General features: G+C 40.4%; 1 protein-coding gene across 3 annotated transcripts in view; it reads left to right on the top strand.

Annotated features, from left to right (window-relative positions):
- Positions 1-18,253, top strand: part of MID1 (midline 1) — a 409,520-nt gene that overhangs the window by 221,347 nt on the left and 169,920 nt on the right. For 2 of the 3 annotated variants that reach the window (XM_030934194.1, XM_030934190.1), the window contains exon 1: positions 5,179-5,521. The exons of the other annotated variant lie outside the window; for it this stretch is intronic. The gene's annotated coding sequence lies outside the window, so the exon portion shown is untranslated. Of the gene's footprint in view, positions 1-5,178; positions 5,522-18,253 lie in introns of those variants that run through there. 3 annotated transcript variants of the gene reach the window in all.

The raw sequence follows: 18,253 nt of genomic DNA, 5'->3' as shown, positions 1-18,253 counted from the left end.
TATTATTAGTCACAACAACTCAGTAAACATTTATTGACTGACCATATACTCTGTGCTTGTTGTTGCAATGGATATACAAATGTTTGGGCATGGGCCTTGTGGTGGTTTATGTGTTAACTTGGCTAGGTTGTGGTACCCAGTTATTCAACCAAATGTTAATCAAGGTGTTGCCATGAAGGTATATTGAAGATATATGGTTAATATCTACAATCGGTTGACAATAAAGGAGATTATCCTTGATAATGTAGGTGGACCACACCCCATTCGTTAAAGCCTTTACAGCAAAACTGAGGTTTCCCTGAGGAAGGAGAAATTCTGCTTCATGTCTACAAGAGTCTGCACCTGCCAACCTGCCCTATGGATGTCAGACTTGCCAGACCCCACAGTTACATAAGCCTGTTTTATGTTTCTCTGAAGAGCCCTGACTGATATAGGCAATCACTTAAAAAACAATTCAAATAATTTTCCTCTTCAAATTTAATACAAAATTATAGTAAAAAAAATAGATGACAGAAATTGAAGAATTATTCTTGGGAAGTACGATATTATTTTATTTTATTTTATTTTTATTTTTTTGAGACAGAGTCTCGCTCTGTTGCCTGGGCTGGAGTGCAGTGGTGCGATCTCGGCTCAGTGCAAGCTCCGCCTCCCGGGTTTACGCCATTCTGCTGCCTTAGCCTCCGGAGTAGCTGGGACTACAGGCGCCCACCACCACGCCCGGCTAATTTTTTGTATTTTTAGTAGAGACTGGGTTTCACCGTGTTAGCCAGGATGGTCTTGATCTCCTGACCTCGTGATCCGCCCACCTCAGCCTCCCAAAGTGCTGGGATTACAGGCATGAGCCACCGTGCCCGCCTGATATTATTGTATTGAAATGAAGTAGAAAGTTCAATTGGGAGTGGAGATTTTGACCACAGGAGGAGGATATAAGAAGCCCTTGGTAAATTCATGCATATACCATTTTTGGAGGCTGAAGCAGGAGGATCACTTGAGCCCAGGAGTTCAAGACCAGCCTGGGCAACATAGCAAGACCCCCATCTCTCCAAATAGTAAAAAAATTAGCCAGGCATGGTGACACACACCTGTGGTGCCAGCTACTCAGGAGGCTGAGGTGGGAGAATCACTTGAGTCCAGACGGTTGAGGCTGCAGTGAGCCGAGATTATGCCACTGCACTCCAGCCTAGGCAGCAGAGTGAGACCCTGTTTCAAAAAATGTTTTTAAAAGTAATAAAGTTAAATGAAATAAAATAAAAATATTAAAAATTCATGCATAAACCATTTACCAGATTACTCAAGGGCAGATAATGAAGAATCCACTATATTTAATCTTAACACAAACTAGATATTGTTAAAATATTTCGGCTTTGAAAGCATAGAATTATTAAATAGTAAGGTTTAATTAAAATTTAAAATGACATGATTTGCTTTGATTCCTTAATTTTCTAGTGAGGAAACAACAAGCTTAGGGTACATTTCTGACATCATAGATTTTTTCACTTCTTTCCAGTGTTGCTCATCCAACACATTTACACAACAAGCAATAGCGATTGCACTGGGCACACTTACCAATATATGAATTTATTCAGTCTGTGCAATTGTCCCCTAAGAAATCTTGGGCTTAGAATATCAATTGGCTTATCTGAGGTCTATTAGCCGGTTAGTGACCAAGTCAGCACAGAAAACTGATTCCAAGTCTTATTTGGCCCATCCTTGTGGTATACCACATTGTTTCCCTTAACCAACTGAAAGAAACCAATTTAAGGAGTACCTGTACACAGGGAGTACCTGCTTCTCTTTTTGTGACTTTCTATAAGAATTATAGATGAGTTTTTTTTTCTAAGTGGGGACTCATGTTGTTAACTTAAATTGCCTTTACTAATCACCTCAAACACAGCATTCCATAAATTTCCCTCTGTCCCCATAATTAAACAACTGGATTTCTGAAACCTCTGAGGGAGAATAAATATGCTGTTTTCATAGCTCCCAAAGTCTGTGCACTTGTACTGGGCACTCTCCAGGTGGCTGCATAGACAACTTCAGCTTGATTTTCATTGACTTTTGATATGTCCTGACACACATTAAAATAATCTATGTGAAATTGCTGATATTCAGCCATTTTTTACTTACACAAACATTCACTCCATGTTCTTTGATCTACGAGATCACTGAGAGAGGTGGCACAAGTACTGTTAGGTAGGTATCGTCCAAGGGCACCACACCAAAGCCTATCCATTTCTGAGTAGTGCCGCCTGTCCAGGACTATCCACCTAGAACCTATGTTAGGTTTGCTACAAGGTCTGTTAATAACCAAACCCACACATAACTAACAAGATTATCAACTAAGCTGCTTTTTTTGAAGAAGAGTTTTCAAAACTTCCAACATCCCTTCAGCTAACATTAGCAAACATTGTTAATCACAGATTTGGGAACAGAACATCTGTTCATTTGGTAGAGCAAGCTCCTTTACTCACTTCACTTTTCTTTTCTTTCTTTTCTTTTCTTTTATTTTCTTTCTTCTTTCTTTCTTTTCCTTTCTTTCTTTCTTTTTCTCCTTTTTTCAGGGTCTTACTTGTCACCCAGGCTGGAGTGCAGTGGCATAACCTAGGCTCACTGTAGCCTCGACCTCCTGGGTTCAAGTGATCTTCCTATCTTAGCCCCCCAAGTACCTGAGAATACATGCACACACCACCATGCCCAGCTATTTTTTTTTTTTGTAGAGACACGGTTTCACCATGTTGCCCAGGCTGGTCTCAAATTCCTGAGCTCACGCGATCATCCGCCCTCCTCGGTCTTCACAAGTTCTAGGATTACAGGTGTAGAGCCACCACACTGGGCCTCACTGTTTCTAATAGGTGGATCAAATCCTCACTCAATGAACATCCTCCAAAGGACCATTTATTTCATTCAGAATTTTAAAAATTTCCATTTGCTTATTTGTAAATGAAAAAGCAGACTTTGTGTATCTCCACCATTCATTTTTTTAAAGGTTTTCTGAATCAAGGAGGCAGCGTATTTTATGGCACTGTGTTAGTTCAGGCTGCTATAACAAAATACTGTACCTTAGACTGGGCCATTTATAAACAACAGACAATTATTGCTCATAGTTCTGGAGGCAGGTAAGTCCAAGATCAAGGTACCAGCAGATTTGGTGTCTGGTGAGGGCTGTCTGCTTCATCGGTGGCGCCTTGTTGCTGTGTCCTCACATGGCAGAAGGGGCAAATAGGCTCTCTGAAACCTCTTTTATAAGGGTATTTTGCTTTAAGGGCATAGAAGATGGAAAGGATTAATTTTTCTTGGGGCATTTGGGGAAACCACGAATGAGTGGTGACATTTGAGATTGTCGGATAGTTGGTGAGTGAGTCAAAGGAGAATAAAAATGGAAGTAACATTAAAAGGGCACAGTCCTTGAGAGAGGAAATCCCAGCTCATATTTACCTTTGAGGTGATGAAAGCAGAAGGCAGACGCAGTTGTAGCGTCTACTGAAGGTGGTAAACAGATGTGCCATGGGATTAAACTCCAGCGGTATTTAATGGCAGGAGCCCTGGTAGCTTCCTGTGTCCTGTGGCTGGGGCATACCTAGGGCAGGGATAGACTCAATATTTCTCAAAGTGAATCAGAGTCCTTTGTCAGTGGGATAAAATGCTGATTCTCAGGCTCCTCAGCAAACCTACTGAATCAGATTCTTTTGGTGCAGGGGCCTGGAGATTTGCATTTTTAACAACCTCCCCAGAGGTTTCCTTGCACCCTCAAGTTTGAGAACCACCCTTTCAAAGTGTGATTTCATCACCCAGGAGACATTTGGTAATGTCTGGAGACATTATTGGTCATCACGATTGTGGGGGTGCTACTGGCATCTAGTGTGCAGTATTCAGGGACGCTGCTACACATCTTACAGTGCACAAGACAGCCCTCATGACAGAATTATCCTGCCCAAAATGTCAGTAGTGCTGAGACTGAGAAATCCTGAACTCCATCATATGAAGGGCTCTCAAGGAAAAGTACAAGAAGTGGACTGAAGTCAGTTTGTGTCACTAGGTGGCTCCTTAGGCTACTCAGGCAGGGGGCGAAGGTTATGGGCTTCCAGGCCCAGTTATCGGGCCACTAAATTTTCATAGAACTGGGCAGAGCTCACATGTGTTGAACCCATGCAGATGACACTCCTGAAGTCACCAATTCATTATTTGCTAAGTTTTTTTTTCCCCTGATACCAAAACATTTAAAATCTTTATTGAATTATCGTCACAAAATTGCGGTCATTTCTTGGGGGAAAAATATGGAACTGGTTCTACACAAAGTACTCTTTGCTCAACTTGCACTTTCTTGAAATCCAAAAGGTAGGTTTACATTAAAATCATGTTGGCTAAGAGTTGAAAAAAGTTATTGCTTATATGGAGTTAAAAAAGCAAACTTTGGAAATTTTTTTTGAGTCTGAGTTTGTTTCTAAGAATCCAACTACTTCTCCAGCTCTCCTGCAATCCTGCCAAGGTGATGTCCAGCTTGTCCCTGTTCATAAGTTCAACAGATCAACCCTGTAGGGAAGCCAAACCATAGAGAAAGGGGTATGCATTTACTAAGTTTTTTTTTTTTTTTTTTCTGAACAAAATGTCATTGTGTATTGTTCTATGACAACAGTGATATTTGAAATTATGCCTCGGGCCGTCAGTAGGTAAAGATTCTTGTTCATTTACTGCATTTCAAAAAATTTGTATGCACGTTCCCATTAAGATTTATTTTTCTTAGATTGAATATACAGTTAATCTATATAGAGATGAGGTAGGTAACAACCTCCCTTCTGGATTGTTCGTTTTAGTTAAGGTGTTACTCATAACAGTTTGGTTTCCTTTCCAGTCTTTTGCAAAAATAGGGCTTCAGTGCAAGATACCCTTTTAAAAATACCCTCGGGTCCTGAGTGTTGAACTTTTCTGGCTGAAATAATTTTGCACTTTCCAAATGTTTTAACGCTGTTAGGGAACTCTTAAAATGCAAGGATTTAAGGCCCTTAGCTAGTTAAGCTTTTAGCAGAAGTAGAGCTGTTAGATAAGAATAGAATTCATCCTTTACTTTTGGAGCTTTGGACTCTGTTTCCAGCTGCTTCCAGTCATTTGAATCCTGAAAGCTCCCCTAATCCTCGCGGAGGCAGCCGTTCTGGCTCCCAGGACCCACCCCCTTACTTCTGATTGGCGAAGCTCCTCCGCGGCCCAAGCCAGCCACCTACGACGTCTCTGAGAACTGATTTGAAATAAGAGCCAGGCGGTCCTCGCTTCCCTGCGACCGACTTTTCATAGGCTGGGGGAGAAAAGGTTGAGAAACTTGACATTGTCTCGGGCGGAGTGCGTGTAGCAACAGATCAAAGAAAAAGAGGACGAAAACGTGCTCTTTGCTGCCCGTAGATTTCGCCGGGTTGCTTTTGTCTTGCGGGCTCCTGTTGGGTTCGGTGTTTCCGCTCTGAAGACTGCGGCGCGGGCTCCGATGCAGCTCGCTCCCTGCCGGATGGGTCATGGGATTCTAAACATGAGGCAGGTAAGCTCAGGCGGCTGCGCTGGCGGCGGAGGGGGCGGGCGCCGCCCGGGACCCCTGCGACCTGTTACTCCGGAGAGCTTGCTTGGTTAGCAGGCGCCTGGCCATAGTCGATGCGTTTGGCGGAAAGACGGGGCTGCATTTTCCTAAGACAACCAAAGAAGCACATTACCTGAGCCACCCCGGTCTGGCCCTCGCCAGCCGCCCCCACTTTTGCTTCTAATTGTGGTTGATGTCAGGCAGTCGTTGTAAAGGGCTTACAAGCAGTTTGTAGAATATATGTAAATCAATTCCAGTTTGCGGTCGCTGAAATGTATCGTGCAGGATGTGTCTCGAGCTTTTAGTGCCTCTACCCTATGCTTTGGGCTAGAATAAAGACAGCTGAATGTCCTGAAAAAGAATTTCACGGGGCCGCTTATCTCATTTTGGTTTCGCATTCTGAGCACTTACTGTGTTTCTGGCGAAGAAGGCGGAACCAGCTTGAAATGAGCACAGGCAGTCCTTCCAGAAAAATGCAAATTTGTTTTTCTGTTCTAGCAGTTTGGAAACTGTATTGCTTCTGGACGTGAGAAGACAGCCCTGAAAACAGCGGAGAAAGGGCTGGGGGATTACTTAAACGAGTCTTTGAAAAGAATTCTAAACCAACAGCCTCTTCCGTGGCTCTGGGGCATGATGATAAAATTCCTTATCAGTCCAGGAAGAGGTTTATAGCTTTGCTGTTAAGCAAGAAAAGGAAAGAAAAAGTTGATGTAGGAAGCCAAGGAGAGGGTGTGATTTACAACTCAATCAAAGTTATGGAAAAATCTTATGTCAATATTTAAATATCAAGAGCAATACTCATATAAGGAGAAAACAAGGCCGGAAAAACATGCCAATAGGCTGGAAGGGCAGGGATTTCAAGAGGAATGCTATTGCTTTTTACCAGCCCTGAATAATCTGAGTGGGAAAGTTAGCATCTGTATCGCAACCGGAAAAGCTCTTCACTTTTTCTTCTAAGTGGGTTGGGCGCTCGCCACCCTGCACACTTTGGGGGAAGTGAGCTTTCCATTTAGGAGCGCAGGCGAGGGATTTAGAACTTTCTGTCCCTTTCACACAGCCTTGGGAGATGAAGCAGAGCCCCCTTCGAATGGTCGAATGGTCAGCGCAAACCCTCCGCCTTCTGGCCCCCTCACTTGTTCGCTCAGCAAGCATGCTTGGCAAGTTTCAGGGAGTGCAGAAAAATACTTGCGGAGGAGCAAGTGCCCTCTGCTTGCAACGAATTGCCCTTGCCTTGCTGGGGACTGTGGGGCTGACGCTCGTTTTCTTTAAGTTCTGCAGACTCACAGTCCAACCTCATACTTTTAATGTCTACTAAAGTGGGAGGAGGAAAAGGAAGGAGAAGGTTAATTGGAAAGGATTGAAAAGGAAAAAGAGGAACGCAAAACATTTTTGACATAGGTCCTTAGCTGGAACAAAGAAGTTATTTGATCCTGTGCAGAGCCACCTGTCCTCTCCTCAGTGGTGTCTGAGCTCAATTTCCAGAATCCCTGTTCCCACACAATTCCTCAGGAACCATGGCAGTCTCCGTTCCTTTTGCCCAAGGCTTGCTTCCCCCAGCTTGGGATGGTTTTTCCCATGCCTAGTTTGTTGTGGCATTTACGTGAAGTTGGAAAACAGCCTAGTATTGAAGTTTTAGGGGCACAAGTAGCGAACTCCCTAGTTATTTAATGAATGGACAACTTTTCATCTCGCCGCTATGTATGTCTACTAATTTTTTTTTGGCCGTTCAGAACTTGGAAAGAGGGTGGGATGGAACAGGGGAGGAGGTGAAGGAGAGAGACAGGATCATTGTTCATCCAAAGAACAAGGACAGTTTCCAGAATCTAGCAAGTTGTTTCACTGCAGTCAGAACAAGAATGTAGGGAGGAATGAGATGGCGGTGTTATTGGCATGGATTAATCCCTACTTTGAGTTTCTCTTGGGGAAACTTGACTGTAGAATCCAGGCAGGGTGAATCGCACCCATCAGCCAATTTGTCATCTCAGCCCGGCAGCTCCAGCTGGATTTACAGTGTTAACTATCAAACAGACCTGTGTATCATCAGCTCAGCAATGAAATTCAGTCTCTTTGCTGATGAGTGATCTGTCCCTAGGGCTGCACAAATGCCATACACTGGTGTGGCAGCCCAGAAGAGACCCCTGCCTGCCATTGATAGCCAGAAATTCTGGGTAGCCAAAAATTGCCAGCAGAATTAGAAAGCTGTTTGCCTAGCTATAAGATTCAGAGGGGTTTGGGCTTCTGCCAGGTTGGCAGAAAAGGAACACACCTGAAGCCACCACTTCAGGTGTAGAAGGATAGTATTCTTTGAGGGTTCCTAAGGCTACGGCTGAGTTAGGCCAAAGAAAAGTGTAAATCTGACTCACCTTGATCAGGAAGTAATTTTAAAATATGTGCCAACCTGTCTCTGCACTCTGATCATAAACGGGAAACTTTTATGTACCTTCCTTGAGAAGGAATTTGCTCTGTTCCCAGGCAAAAGGAAAAGCATGGCCACCTGTTCTAGAAGCCTGGCCAAAAACAACAGGTTTGCCTGTGGCATTCCTACAACTGCAAATCCTCCCCACATGGCAATCCACCCATTGTCCCTACACACAAGAAGAACAAATAGTTCATTCTTGACCAGGGGTGTGTGTGGGCGGGGGGGGGGGGGGAATCAGATTCTCTAGGCAAAATTGCCTGCTAGACATAATTTGTGTTTCTAACATCCTGGTAACTTTAGAAAAAAACTCTAAGGGAAGAAGGTGCATGATGTATTTCTGATCTACTAAAACAAAATGAGTCACGTAGCTGCTAAATTCTTGCAAAGCTAGGATGCCGCTGTTTCAGGAAAGCTGTGATCTGTTTGATTAGCTCGTTCTGCATTCTTTAGATTGGAATTAAAATGCCCAAGGACATCTGGCTTAATAACGAAAGTCTTCGTATTAATCTTTCCTCTGAGGATTAGAAAATCCTTTACAAACACGATCTATTTATTCTCTGCCACATCCCCAGGAGAGAACGAGGTGGCAATTTGATCCTCATTGAACAAATGGTGAGACGAAGGCAGAGAAAGGTTAAGTATAAAGAGACACAGCAAGTTAGGGGCAAGTCTGGGGATGAATACTCACCCACCCAGAAAGACTACCTGTGCAGGTTTAGGATCTCAAATGGCATTCTAGGGATTAAAACAGAATCTCTCTTACAGCATTCTTTTTCTTATTCTGTAACTGGCAAGTATATTGTGTCCCAAGTATGTTGTATGGTTTCCTTCATTTGAAAGTACAGGATCTTAACAGTTCAAAATGCAGTTCTGTTCTCATTTCTCCCAACATTGAGATCAGGCAGCTTTTATGAAATCTAATAGAAAGATACAGTAACTAACCGGAATTTTAAATATGCATCTGAGAAATGTTCCCTTTCAACAGATGTTTTAAGTTTTTGCACATGGTTTAGAGAGCTCAATGTCTTCAACATATGTTAAAATTTTAATTTCTTCCCTACTATCTCTCTTTCAGCAAATGTTATAATCATAAGACTTGCTGTCAGTTTAAAGATCCTTGTTGGTCATTTTGAAATAATTTTTTTGAGTCATGTTTGTAGTTTGCTTGGCTATAGACCACATAGGCTACAAGCAAATCTGTTAATTGGTAGTTGCATGTTATCCACAGACATTCCAGCAAGTTTTAAGGCAAAGTGCATATATGGATGTCTCCTGGCTTTGATCGTTTGTGTGGTAAATAGACATCCAAGGTAGCTATGGCAACCTGGGCTGTGCCTTGGTGAAAGGAGGGGATTTGGTTACTGGACAAAGAGTAATTTGTTTGATTAGAAAAAGGTAGGGGCAAATCAGGACATTTTTAACCCACGTGATTTGAGGATCCCAGTTAAATCAAATCATTTGGATTTTTCTCGATAGGCAAAAAGAAGTAATGGCTAACCACACCAGAGTATCTTGCAGACGTAATTTAAGTTCTTTTTAAACAAGTGGTTGCTACTTTCCAAAAGCAATGTATACAATGAAAAGGAAGTACAATATTTCATATAAATGTCATCAATATCCCTGTTGTAGTAAGTGTGAACGTTTATATTTTCAGAACTTGATGGGACTTTGAAAGACCAGGATCTGATTAGAGGTGTATATTTCAGTTATCTACCTGCAGGGGTCAGGCTTGAAGTTCCTGTGGTCAGAAGATCAGGCAGCGGACGTCACTGCAGGGAGCCCGAGGCAGAGTTAGAGAGAATTGCTCTGCTTATTTGGAACAATTAGTTAGCGATTCTTTAATCTTGTGACCAAAGCTACTATGAAAATGAGTTCATTCAAGGAAGAGAATATCAAATACGCTGTGATTAAAGAAAGGGCGATAAAGCCAGGTCAAACAGCAATCTAATCTCCGTTTACATATAAGGCAGTTTATCGGGAAGATTCTGGCTCATTATCAACTCCTTTGATTTCACACAAAAGTGAGCTCAGGGGTTTTGTTCTAGAAACTTGTTTGCCCAGTTTTATGAGCTGGCATGTTATAAAAATTTCTTTAAACTAAAAAGGACACAATATTAGGGAGCCATCTGGATCTGAAATATTTTTCCCCCTCTGGAGGAAAATATTCCATTGACACAAGATCAGGATGGTTAATGGCCTCCAGGAGGTCAGGTGATAGTAGAAGCACAGAAAATTGAGGCACAGAAGAAAAAGCCAAGAGGGGACTTCCCTGAAAAAAACAAACCAGACCAAAGAAAATAACTTACCTGCTTTGTGCTATGAAGGAGGGGTTCTGAGTAAACATGAAAGAGGTGCTGATCATTTGTAGTACAAGTGGATGTTGAAGGTCTTATATTCAGTCCAGTGTTTATGATGAATATAATATAAAGGCTATCCTTCCTTTCTTATATCATTCAATGACATTTACTGAGCACTCACAGAATTAATGTATTCTGCCACATTATACGTGATTATTAATGTGCCGGGACACTTTCTAGGTTCCAAACATGATTTTGGTAAGGTCCCTGCCCTCAAAGAACTTTTGATCTGGTGTACAATTTATCGTACCAGTAGCACAGTGCAGGTTTTTCCGTGGTCAAAATGGCTTCTCATTAATATCTATATTCGTGTGGATAGGGATCCACTTGAAAAATTGATGGTATCCAAAACCTTGCTGAACTTAGGAGACTTGAGAAGTGATTTGTAATTGTGAAATTTAGTTGATTTTTAGCCCACATGTCCATTTGTAGAAATTTATGACTTCTTACATAAAGCAGATTTATCATAATTATTAAATAGTAATTGATTTTTCTCAATAGAGAAAAGTAACTCATAGGTAGTCCCCAATCTAGGAATACTTTATGTTTTAAGAGTTTGTTGTTTGAAACCCAGAACATTTTCCAGCAAAAAATAATCAATCTGATTAATGTGAGATCAAGTTCTGAGTTTTGAGGACATGCCCCTGTGTTATACAGGATGGAAACAGAAGGAGAAAGAATTGTCATACGTTTGGTAATAGGCCAGTCATGGCAATATTTGAAATATGAAGTTTGTACTAGTTTTCACCTTTCTTTCTCCATCCTTCTGATGTCTTCTGGTCTCACTGGGGCATCTCCCCCAGGCCTGTCCTAATATATAGTGAATTCATAATTGTTCATCTTCCCACCCTTCCCTTCCCCACCTCCAAACCACTCTCCTGTTTCCTCTAGTCAATGGTCTCTACCACATGGCAGGAGAGAAGTAATATGGGTGAGCCAAAGCTCATGACTCTTAGCCCTTTAACCCTTAGGATGAATCTTTAATTGGGGATATTTTAAGCAGTGGAGCCTGGAGCTACAAAACACATGATTTTCTTTTCAGGGACAATATTTGGGGTCAGGGCCATGCCTTTGGCAGACAGAACTTGCTGGTGTGTCTGCCTGTGGGTCAGACCTCTTCATTTCATCCTGCCTGAACTTCTGGACCCACTAGGGTCTTTGTGAGTAACAGCCAGGGAGCCACAGGCCCCCAATTGAGAGGGAATTATGGCGTTTGTAGGTATGGGTTGTTTGTAAGTGTGCTCTTTGTATGCTGAGCACTGTCTACTTGTATTAGAATAAGTGGAAAGAAAATAGCTGTAGCATCCTCTTATCCACGTGAGTATTTGAGTTGGTGTATGTATTTCTACTCGTTTGTCTGCTTATCTTGGGACTGAGTTACTCCAGAGCAAGAGTCACATCTTAATTACCTTTGAATCCCCAGACCCAAGCCCAGTGTCTGGCACACAATAAGAATTATTAAGTGTTCTACAGGCGCATGCTGGATGAATTTTAGTAAAAAAGAGAATGGAAAATGCTCCTTAAAATCAGAAGGGATATGAAGAAGAAAGGGCATTAGAAAGGTCTGGGAAACAGCAAGGACTAAATAGATCAGTAGTAGAGAAAATTAACATAGGTTATGATTACTGAACCATATGTATATGGTTTTATATAGAGAGAGAGTCCATTTATATATGCATAAATAGTCTCTCTCTCTCTCTCTCTCTCTCTCTCTCTATATATATATATATATATATATATACGTATATATATATATTCCATTCAATTGTGTTCTGGGCAAGAACACAACCCAAAACATGGTAAGCACCTTAGAGTTTATCGTTCTGCAGAAATGATTACGAAATGGGTCATGCCCTTCAATAGCTCAAAGCCTAATCGCCAAGATAGAATCTGCTGCTTGCTCTCATTGAACCCAGCCTGATAGTTTAGGCCTTAGGTCCATGTGCAGTTATTTACTTTTGCAGGTGAGTGGCATGCCCAAGGTTACTCCACAACTGAGATAGCGTGTCTGAGAGAAGACTGAAGCCTTATCCATGTAGATGGTGACCACATTTTTCATAGTGAAGTTCAAGATTTGTGCTGGACAAAGCATTTTCATTGCCGGTAGGTGTAAAGACCAAGAGTTACAGTTAAAATGACAAAATAGAAATTTCAGGGACATTTAATAGTTTATGGAAACAACAGGACTAATACATTACCAAAGGGTCTATGCAGTAGACCATGTTATCTGTCCTATGTCAAGTTTTGGAGTGTTGCTTTGGTTGTGTGTATTTAGAAGTGGTCTTCCCCAAACAATTAGGAGGAAGCGGGTTGTTACTGGGAAAATGGATTCATTGAATGCCCTGCTGAGTTAATAATAAGTAGATGAATGGCCAAATAAAGCAATATATAGATGGACAGCACCACCAAATATTATTAATAGAGATTTATTTACTTACATAGGATCAATCTTCTGTAGGAAATACATTAGGAATCCAGACTAAGAATACCAGTTAAGGAAACCATCATTCTTAGCAAACTATCACAAGAAGAGAAAACCAAACACCGCATGTTCTCACTCATAGGTGGGAACTGAACAATGAGATCACTTGGACTCGGGAAGGGGAACATCACACACAAGGGCCTATCATGGGGAGGGGGGACGGGGGAGGGATTGCCTTGGGGAGTTATACATGATATAAATGATGAATTGATGGGTGCTGACGAGTTGATGGGTGCAGCACACCAACATGGCACAAATATACATATGTAACAAACCTGCACGTTATGCACATGTACCCTAGAACTTAAAGTATAATAAAAAAGAAAAAAAAAAAAGAATACCAGTTAAAGTTTAACATTTCTGGGTTGACATTTTGGCACAAGAAACACTTTATCCTCCATCTGGGAGCAAGGTATGACTCCCCATCTCATTCTCTTTTGTGACTGCACATGCCTTCTACTAAGATATAATTTGGATGTTTTCAGGTCATGTGCTGTAATTCAATATGCTAATAAATTCCAAGGCAATTTGAATGGAATGATGGTTTATAATGAGGCAACTCAGGAACGACTACATCATCTTTAGTGGAAAATACTATCCAAAACATCCAAATAGTTAAATGATCTTATATTTGGGTTTTGTGCTTCTTTTATGTATATATTTTTTGCTCTGATTTTAGTTAAGTATGAAAATGTCAGACAGTAAAAACTAGGAGAATTATATTTATACAGAAGAAAGTTTAGGGAATGAGATGAGTCATTTAGCCCATGAATTAATCAGCTGTGCTTTGAGGAAATAGTGCAGGAAGGTAAAATGGAACAAATAGAAGAGAGAAGAAAGCGTGACTTCTTTTAGTCATCGTATGATGGGGAAAGTGGTAGAGAAAAATTGGCTATTTGGTGAGTGATTCAGTTGAGTTCCTTGTCAGTGGTCGATGTTTAAAGTGAAATTCTAATGAGATTGATGCTGCCCTTTTTTGTATGGTTCTGAGTAAAAAAGGGAAAATAGTAATAATAATTAATTGAGAGGGGTATGACTTTCTGAGTAGCTAAAAACATGATAGTAGACTGTTAGATAATGAATATTTATTGTTTGATTCTTCTCAGTCTGGAAGAGACACTTTCTGAATATTTCTCCTCTTTCTAACATTTCAGCTGTCAGAATTGAATGGTTCACATGTAAACTACATTGTTTTGGTTTAACTAACAAAGAGTGATAAGACATGAATTGTTTGTGACAGCCCCGAACATTGATAACAGAAGACATTAATGCCTGCAGACATAGCCTACATGGTAAAAATCTGGAAACAAAAATGCGTATTATGTTAGGCCAACGTGCTTTGACCTAGTTTTGCTTTTCTGCTTGGAAATTATGTCAATATTAGTTACATCATCCCTTCGGATGAGCAATTCCACATTCTTGTTTATTTCAGTGTCATATTATTAGTTTTGTATATTTAGTTCTGACCTCTGAGGAGTCAAACTAATCCTCATTGACTTGCATTTTCCCTTTGAAATGAGACTTTTGCATGATAAAGAGAGAGGATTTTATGTATTAACAAAACAATCTAAGATACCTCTTCAAAGGCATTCACTTCTCCTTGATCTGGAGCTACTGCCCTCTTGAAGGTTCCTAGAGGCCATCCAGTTTTCTGCTGATCAGAATTAGTCTTTTTTTCTTTGTCTTATGGGGATGGAATAGATTACTGGGCCTAGAACTGCCGTAGTTGAATAACAAAAAGTAAAACTGTGAGCCTGACGGGACATTTCCCAGCCCATCATCCTTAAATTTGCCCTTTTCATGTTTCTGCTTTACTTCTTCATCCAGCAGAAACTGGCTTAGCATATTTTTCCTATTTAACATTTTTATTGAATAGTTTTCAAAATGAATTATTTCCTCAGTTGATTTCGAACACATTTTTTTCTGTCATTTAATACTTTATATCACTAGAGGAAAGAACCATTTAATTCTTTCATACATTTATGAATTCTAATCTTCAAAGAGTGTGAGTTATTCAAGTGATCAACTTACATCAAATTTACAAGTATAATTTACTACCAAAAGACCTTGAATGCTTTTTGGTGCACATGTTTTGGCATTCCTTATTAACAAATGTAATCAGGCAAAAGCCCACACGAACATGTATTCCTGGTTCCTCTTTAAAAATGTACCATTTGCTCTTGTTTTCTAATTAAGGCTTTGAAGGTTAAAAATCCCTTTGTTGTTAGCTCCTTTACAAGACTCCTGCCTGAGTGCAGAAAACATAAGAAGGGAGTGTCCTCCTCAAAGCATAATCAAACCAACTAAATTTTAACCAGGTAAATTGTTGATTAGCATTGGATCATTTAAAGAAACAGTATGAAAGTAATTGGGATAGTCACAACTCCTAATTGTGTGATCCTGGGGGGTTTCAAACATTGTTTGAAACATTCACCTCAGGTATTATGTTCCATGTCTGATCCTTATGCTAATTTGAATACAAGGATCCTGAAGAAAAACTTTATAGGATTTCTTGAGTCCCTAATTGATATGTAAACATTGTCATTCCCAAGCTGCCTACAGTTGTGAATTACAGTATACCACGTGTCTCCTGTTGTGATAGCAATTTTTCTGATTGTTGTAGGCAAATGTAAATATATTTCCCTCCTCTTACACAAATAGTGGCCTTTCACATACATTATTCTGCACCCTGGCTTTTTTTCTGCTTTACAATATACCCTAGAGATCTTCCCATAGCAGTCCATGGAGAGCTTCCTCTTTAAAAACATAACAAAACTGTGTATCATTGCACTATGACAACGTACCGTAATTGATTTGACCCTTCCCCTACTAGTCATGTGGAATGTGTCCAATCTTTTGCCATTAAAGCAGTGTGCACTGAAAAACGTTGTGTTCATCAGTTTGTATGGGGCGGATGTATCTGTATTAAAAATCCCCAGAAGTGGGATTGCTGGGCCAAAGGGCAAATGCAGTTTCTAATTTTGATAAATAAGTAACATTGTCTAACCAGCCTGTGTGAGAGCACTGCCCCAGAGCCTCATCAATAGAGAGCATTGTCCGACTTGTGCACCTTTGCGTATCTGATATCTGAAAAGTGGCATCTCTGTGTAGCTTTGCATTCTCTTCTGAGTGATGTTGTCTTTGCATATGTTGAAGGTCTATTTGCATTTCTTGTGCAATGTCTGCTCATATCCTCTGTTTAGGAAAAGTAAAAGAAGGCAGGGCGCAGTGGCTCATGCCTGTAATCCCAGCACATTGGGAAGCCGAGGCGGGCGGATCATGAGATCAGGAGATCAAGACCATCCTGGCTAACACGGTGAAACCCCGTCTCTACTAAAAATACACACAAAAAATTAGCCGGGCATGGTGGTGGGTGCCTGTAGTCCCAGCTACTCCGGAGGCTAAGGCAGGAGAATGGTGTGAACCCGGGAGGCGGAGCTCGCAGTGAGCCGAGATCGTGCCACTGCACTCCAAAGTGCGAGACTCTGTCTCAAAAAATAAATAAATAAATAAATAAAAGAAAAAGAAAATGCCAGGTCTAGTACAATGATGTTTGATGTTCTTTTAACAATGATGAAACCACTATTTAGTGAGAGAATCACTCCAGGCAGTAGACTTAGAAGCACAATATCAGAGTCCCTTGAGTAAAGACCCTAATGTGCCACATCTTAACTCTGTGACCTTGGGTTGATTCCTTAAACTTTCCAAGTTTCCTCACCATAAAATTGAAATGATGTAGACAACCCACAGGGTTTATATAATAATCACTAAATGAAGGATTATATATAAAAATGGTATATAAAGCACTTAACAGAGTATTGGTTACATACTAGGCACTTAAGAAATGTTAGGTTAACTTCTCTTTTTTTAGATACAAGCTTAAGGTTTTAGAGAAGGCTGGGTTTATGGACATTTCTACCTCTTACCCTCTGAATGAATACACATCCACCCACACAGAAGCATGTAAATATACACATATGTACACATGACGGAATAATGTCTGAAATGATTCAAAATCATCTCTTTAGACAAATGCGTGTGTATGTGTGTGTGTATGCATGTGTGCATGTATATGTATAAATATCCCTGTAATGTAAGAAAACTAATTTGTTGCTAAAAGTATACCCTTTTAGGACAAATTCTCCTAATATGCTAAAACAACACCAAATAGCATTAAATGGACATGGTCACTTATCACTACCTTTCATATTATAATCCAAAACAGCGTTTTTTTCTTCATCTATCTTATTCTTTACAACAATTAAACTCTTTTACAATGTTATGCACCTTATACTTAAAGCTACACCTAGAAATAAAATTACACTTATACTCACAGCAGTAAATACAAAAGGTAGAAATGGAAAAAAATGCATTTTAGAGGGCATGGTGCTAAGGTTTGCCACTACTGAGGGCTGAGAATATAACACTGACCAACTCTACAACTGTGAATGAGACCATTTGGGTGATCTTGTTTCCCAGGGCTCTGTTGTTACAGAAATATAATTTTAAAAATTGTCATTTTGAAATTACAGATCCATAGGAAGTTGCAAGAAAATGTACTGGGCAGTCTGTACCCTTTACCCACCCCTTACTCCATCCCTAACCCCCAGAAACCAGTAATCATTTGTTCTCCATCTCTATAATTGTGCTACCTCAAGAATATAATATAAATGTGATCATACAGTTTGCAATTTTTTGAGATTGACATTTTTCCCAGCTCACTTAATTTTCTAGAGGTTTATCCAAGTTGTTGATGTATCAGTTGTTTTTTCCTTTTTATTGCTGAGTAATGTTCCTTGGTGTGGATATATGACAGTTTAATCATCAACTTGTTTAAGGACATTTGGGTTGTTTCTACTTTGGAGCTATTACAAAGGTGCTATGAGTGTTTGTGTGCAGGATTTTGTGTGACTGTAAGTTTCTATTTCTCTGGGATAAATGCCCAGGAGTGCAATTGCTGGGTCATATGGCAAGTGCACATTCAGTTTTGTAAGAAACTGCCAAAGCGTATTGCAGAGTGGCTGAATCATTTTACAGTCCCACCAGAAATGTATCAGTGACCCAGCTTTCTCTGCATCCTCCCCAGCATTTGATGTTGTCCCTGTTTTCATTTTAGCCATTCTGGTAGGTGTGTAGTGGTGTCTCATTTGTATTGGTTTTTAAAAAGTGCAGAAGATACTTCATAATCCAGTTTGGGTGTGTCCAGTACCTCCCAGGTAAAATTCTCACACGTAATATGGGTCTATCTTGGTACATGACTGAATTGTCAAAAATATCTATGATTGCTGCATTTTTGGTTGAATCTTAACTGAAATACTGAGAGCAAAAAAGAAGCTGTGTTGTGCAAAATATATCTGAACATTAGACTGGGCTTCAATTTATACTCTGAGACACTCAGATAATTGATACTTGCTCAAGACATGGCAGATGCATGCCCC

The sequence above is a fragment of the Rhinopithecus roxellana genome, chromosome 7 (assembly GCF_007565055.1).
Source record: "Rhinopithecus roxellana isolate Shanxi Qingling chromosome 7, ASM756505v1, whole genome shotgun sequence".
In the NCBI taxonomy this organism is placed as follows: Eukaryota; Metazoa; Chordata; class Mammalia; order Primates; family Cercopithecidae; genus Rhinopithecus; species Rhinopithecus roxellana.
Note: the sequence above shows the minus strand (reverse complement) of the source record. Positions and strands in the feature narration are given on the sequence as shown.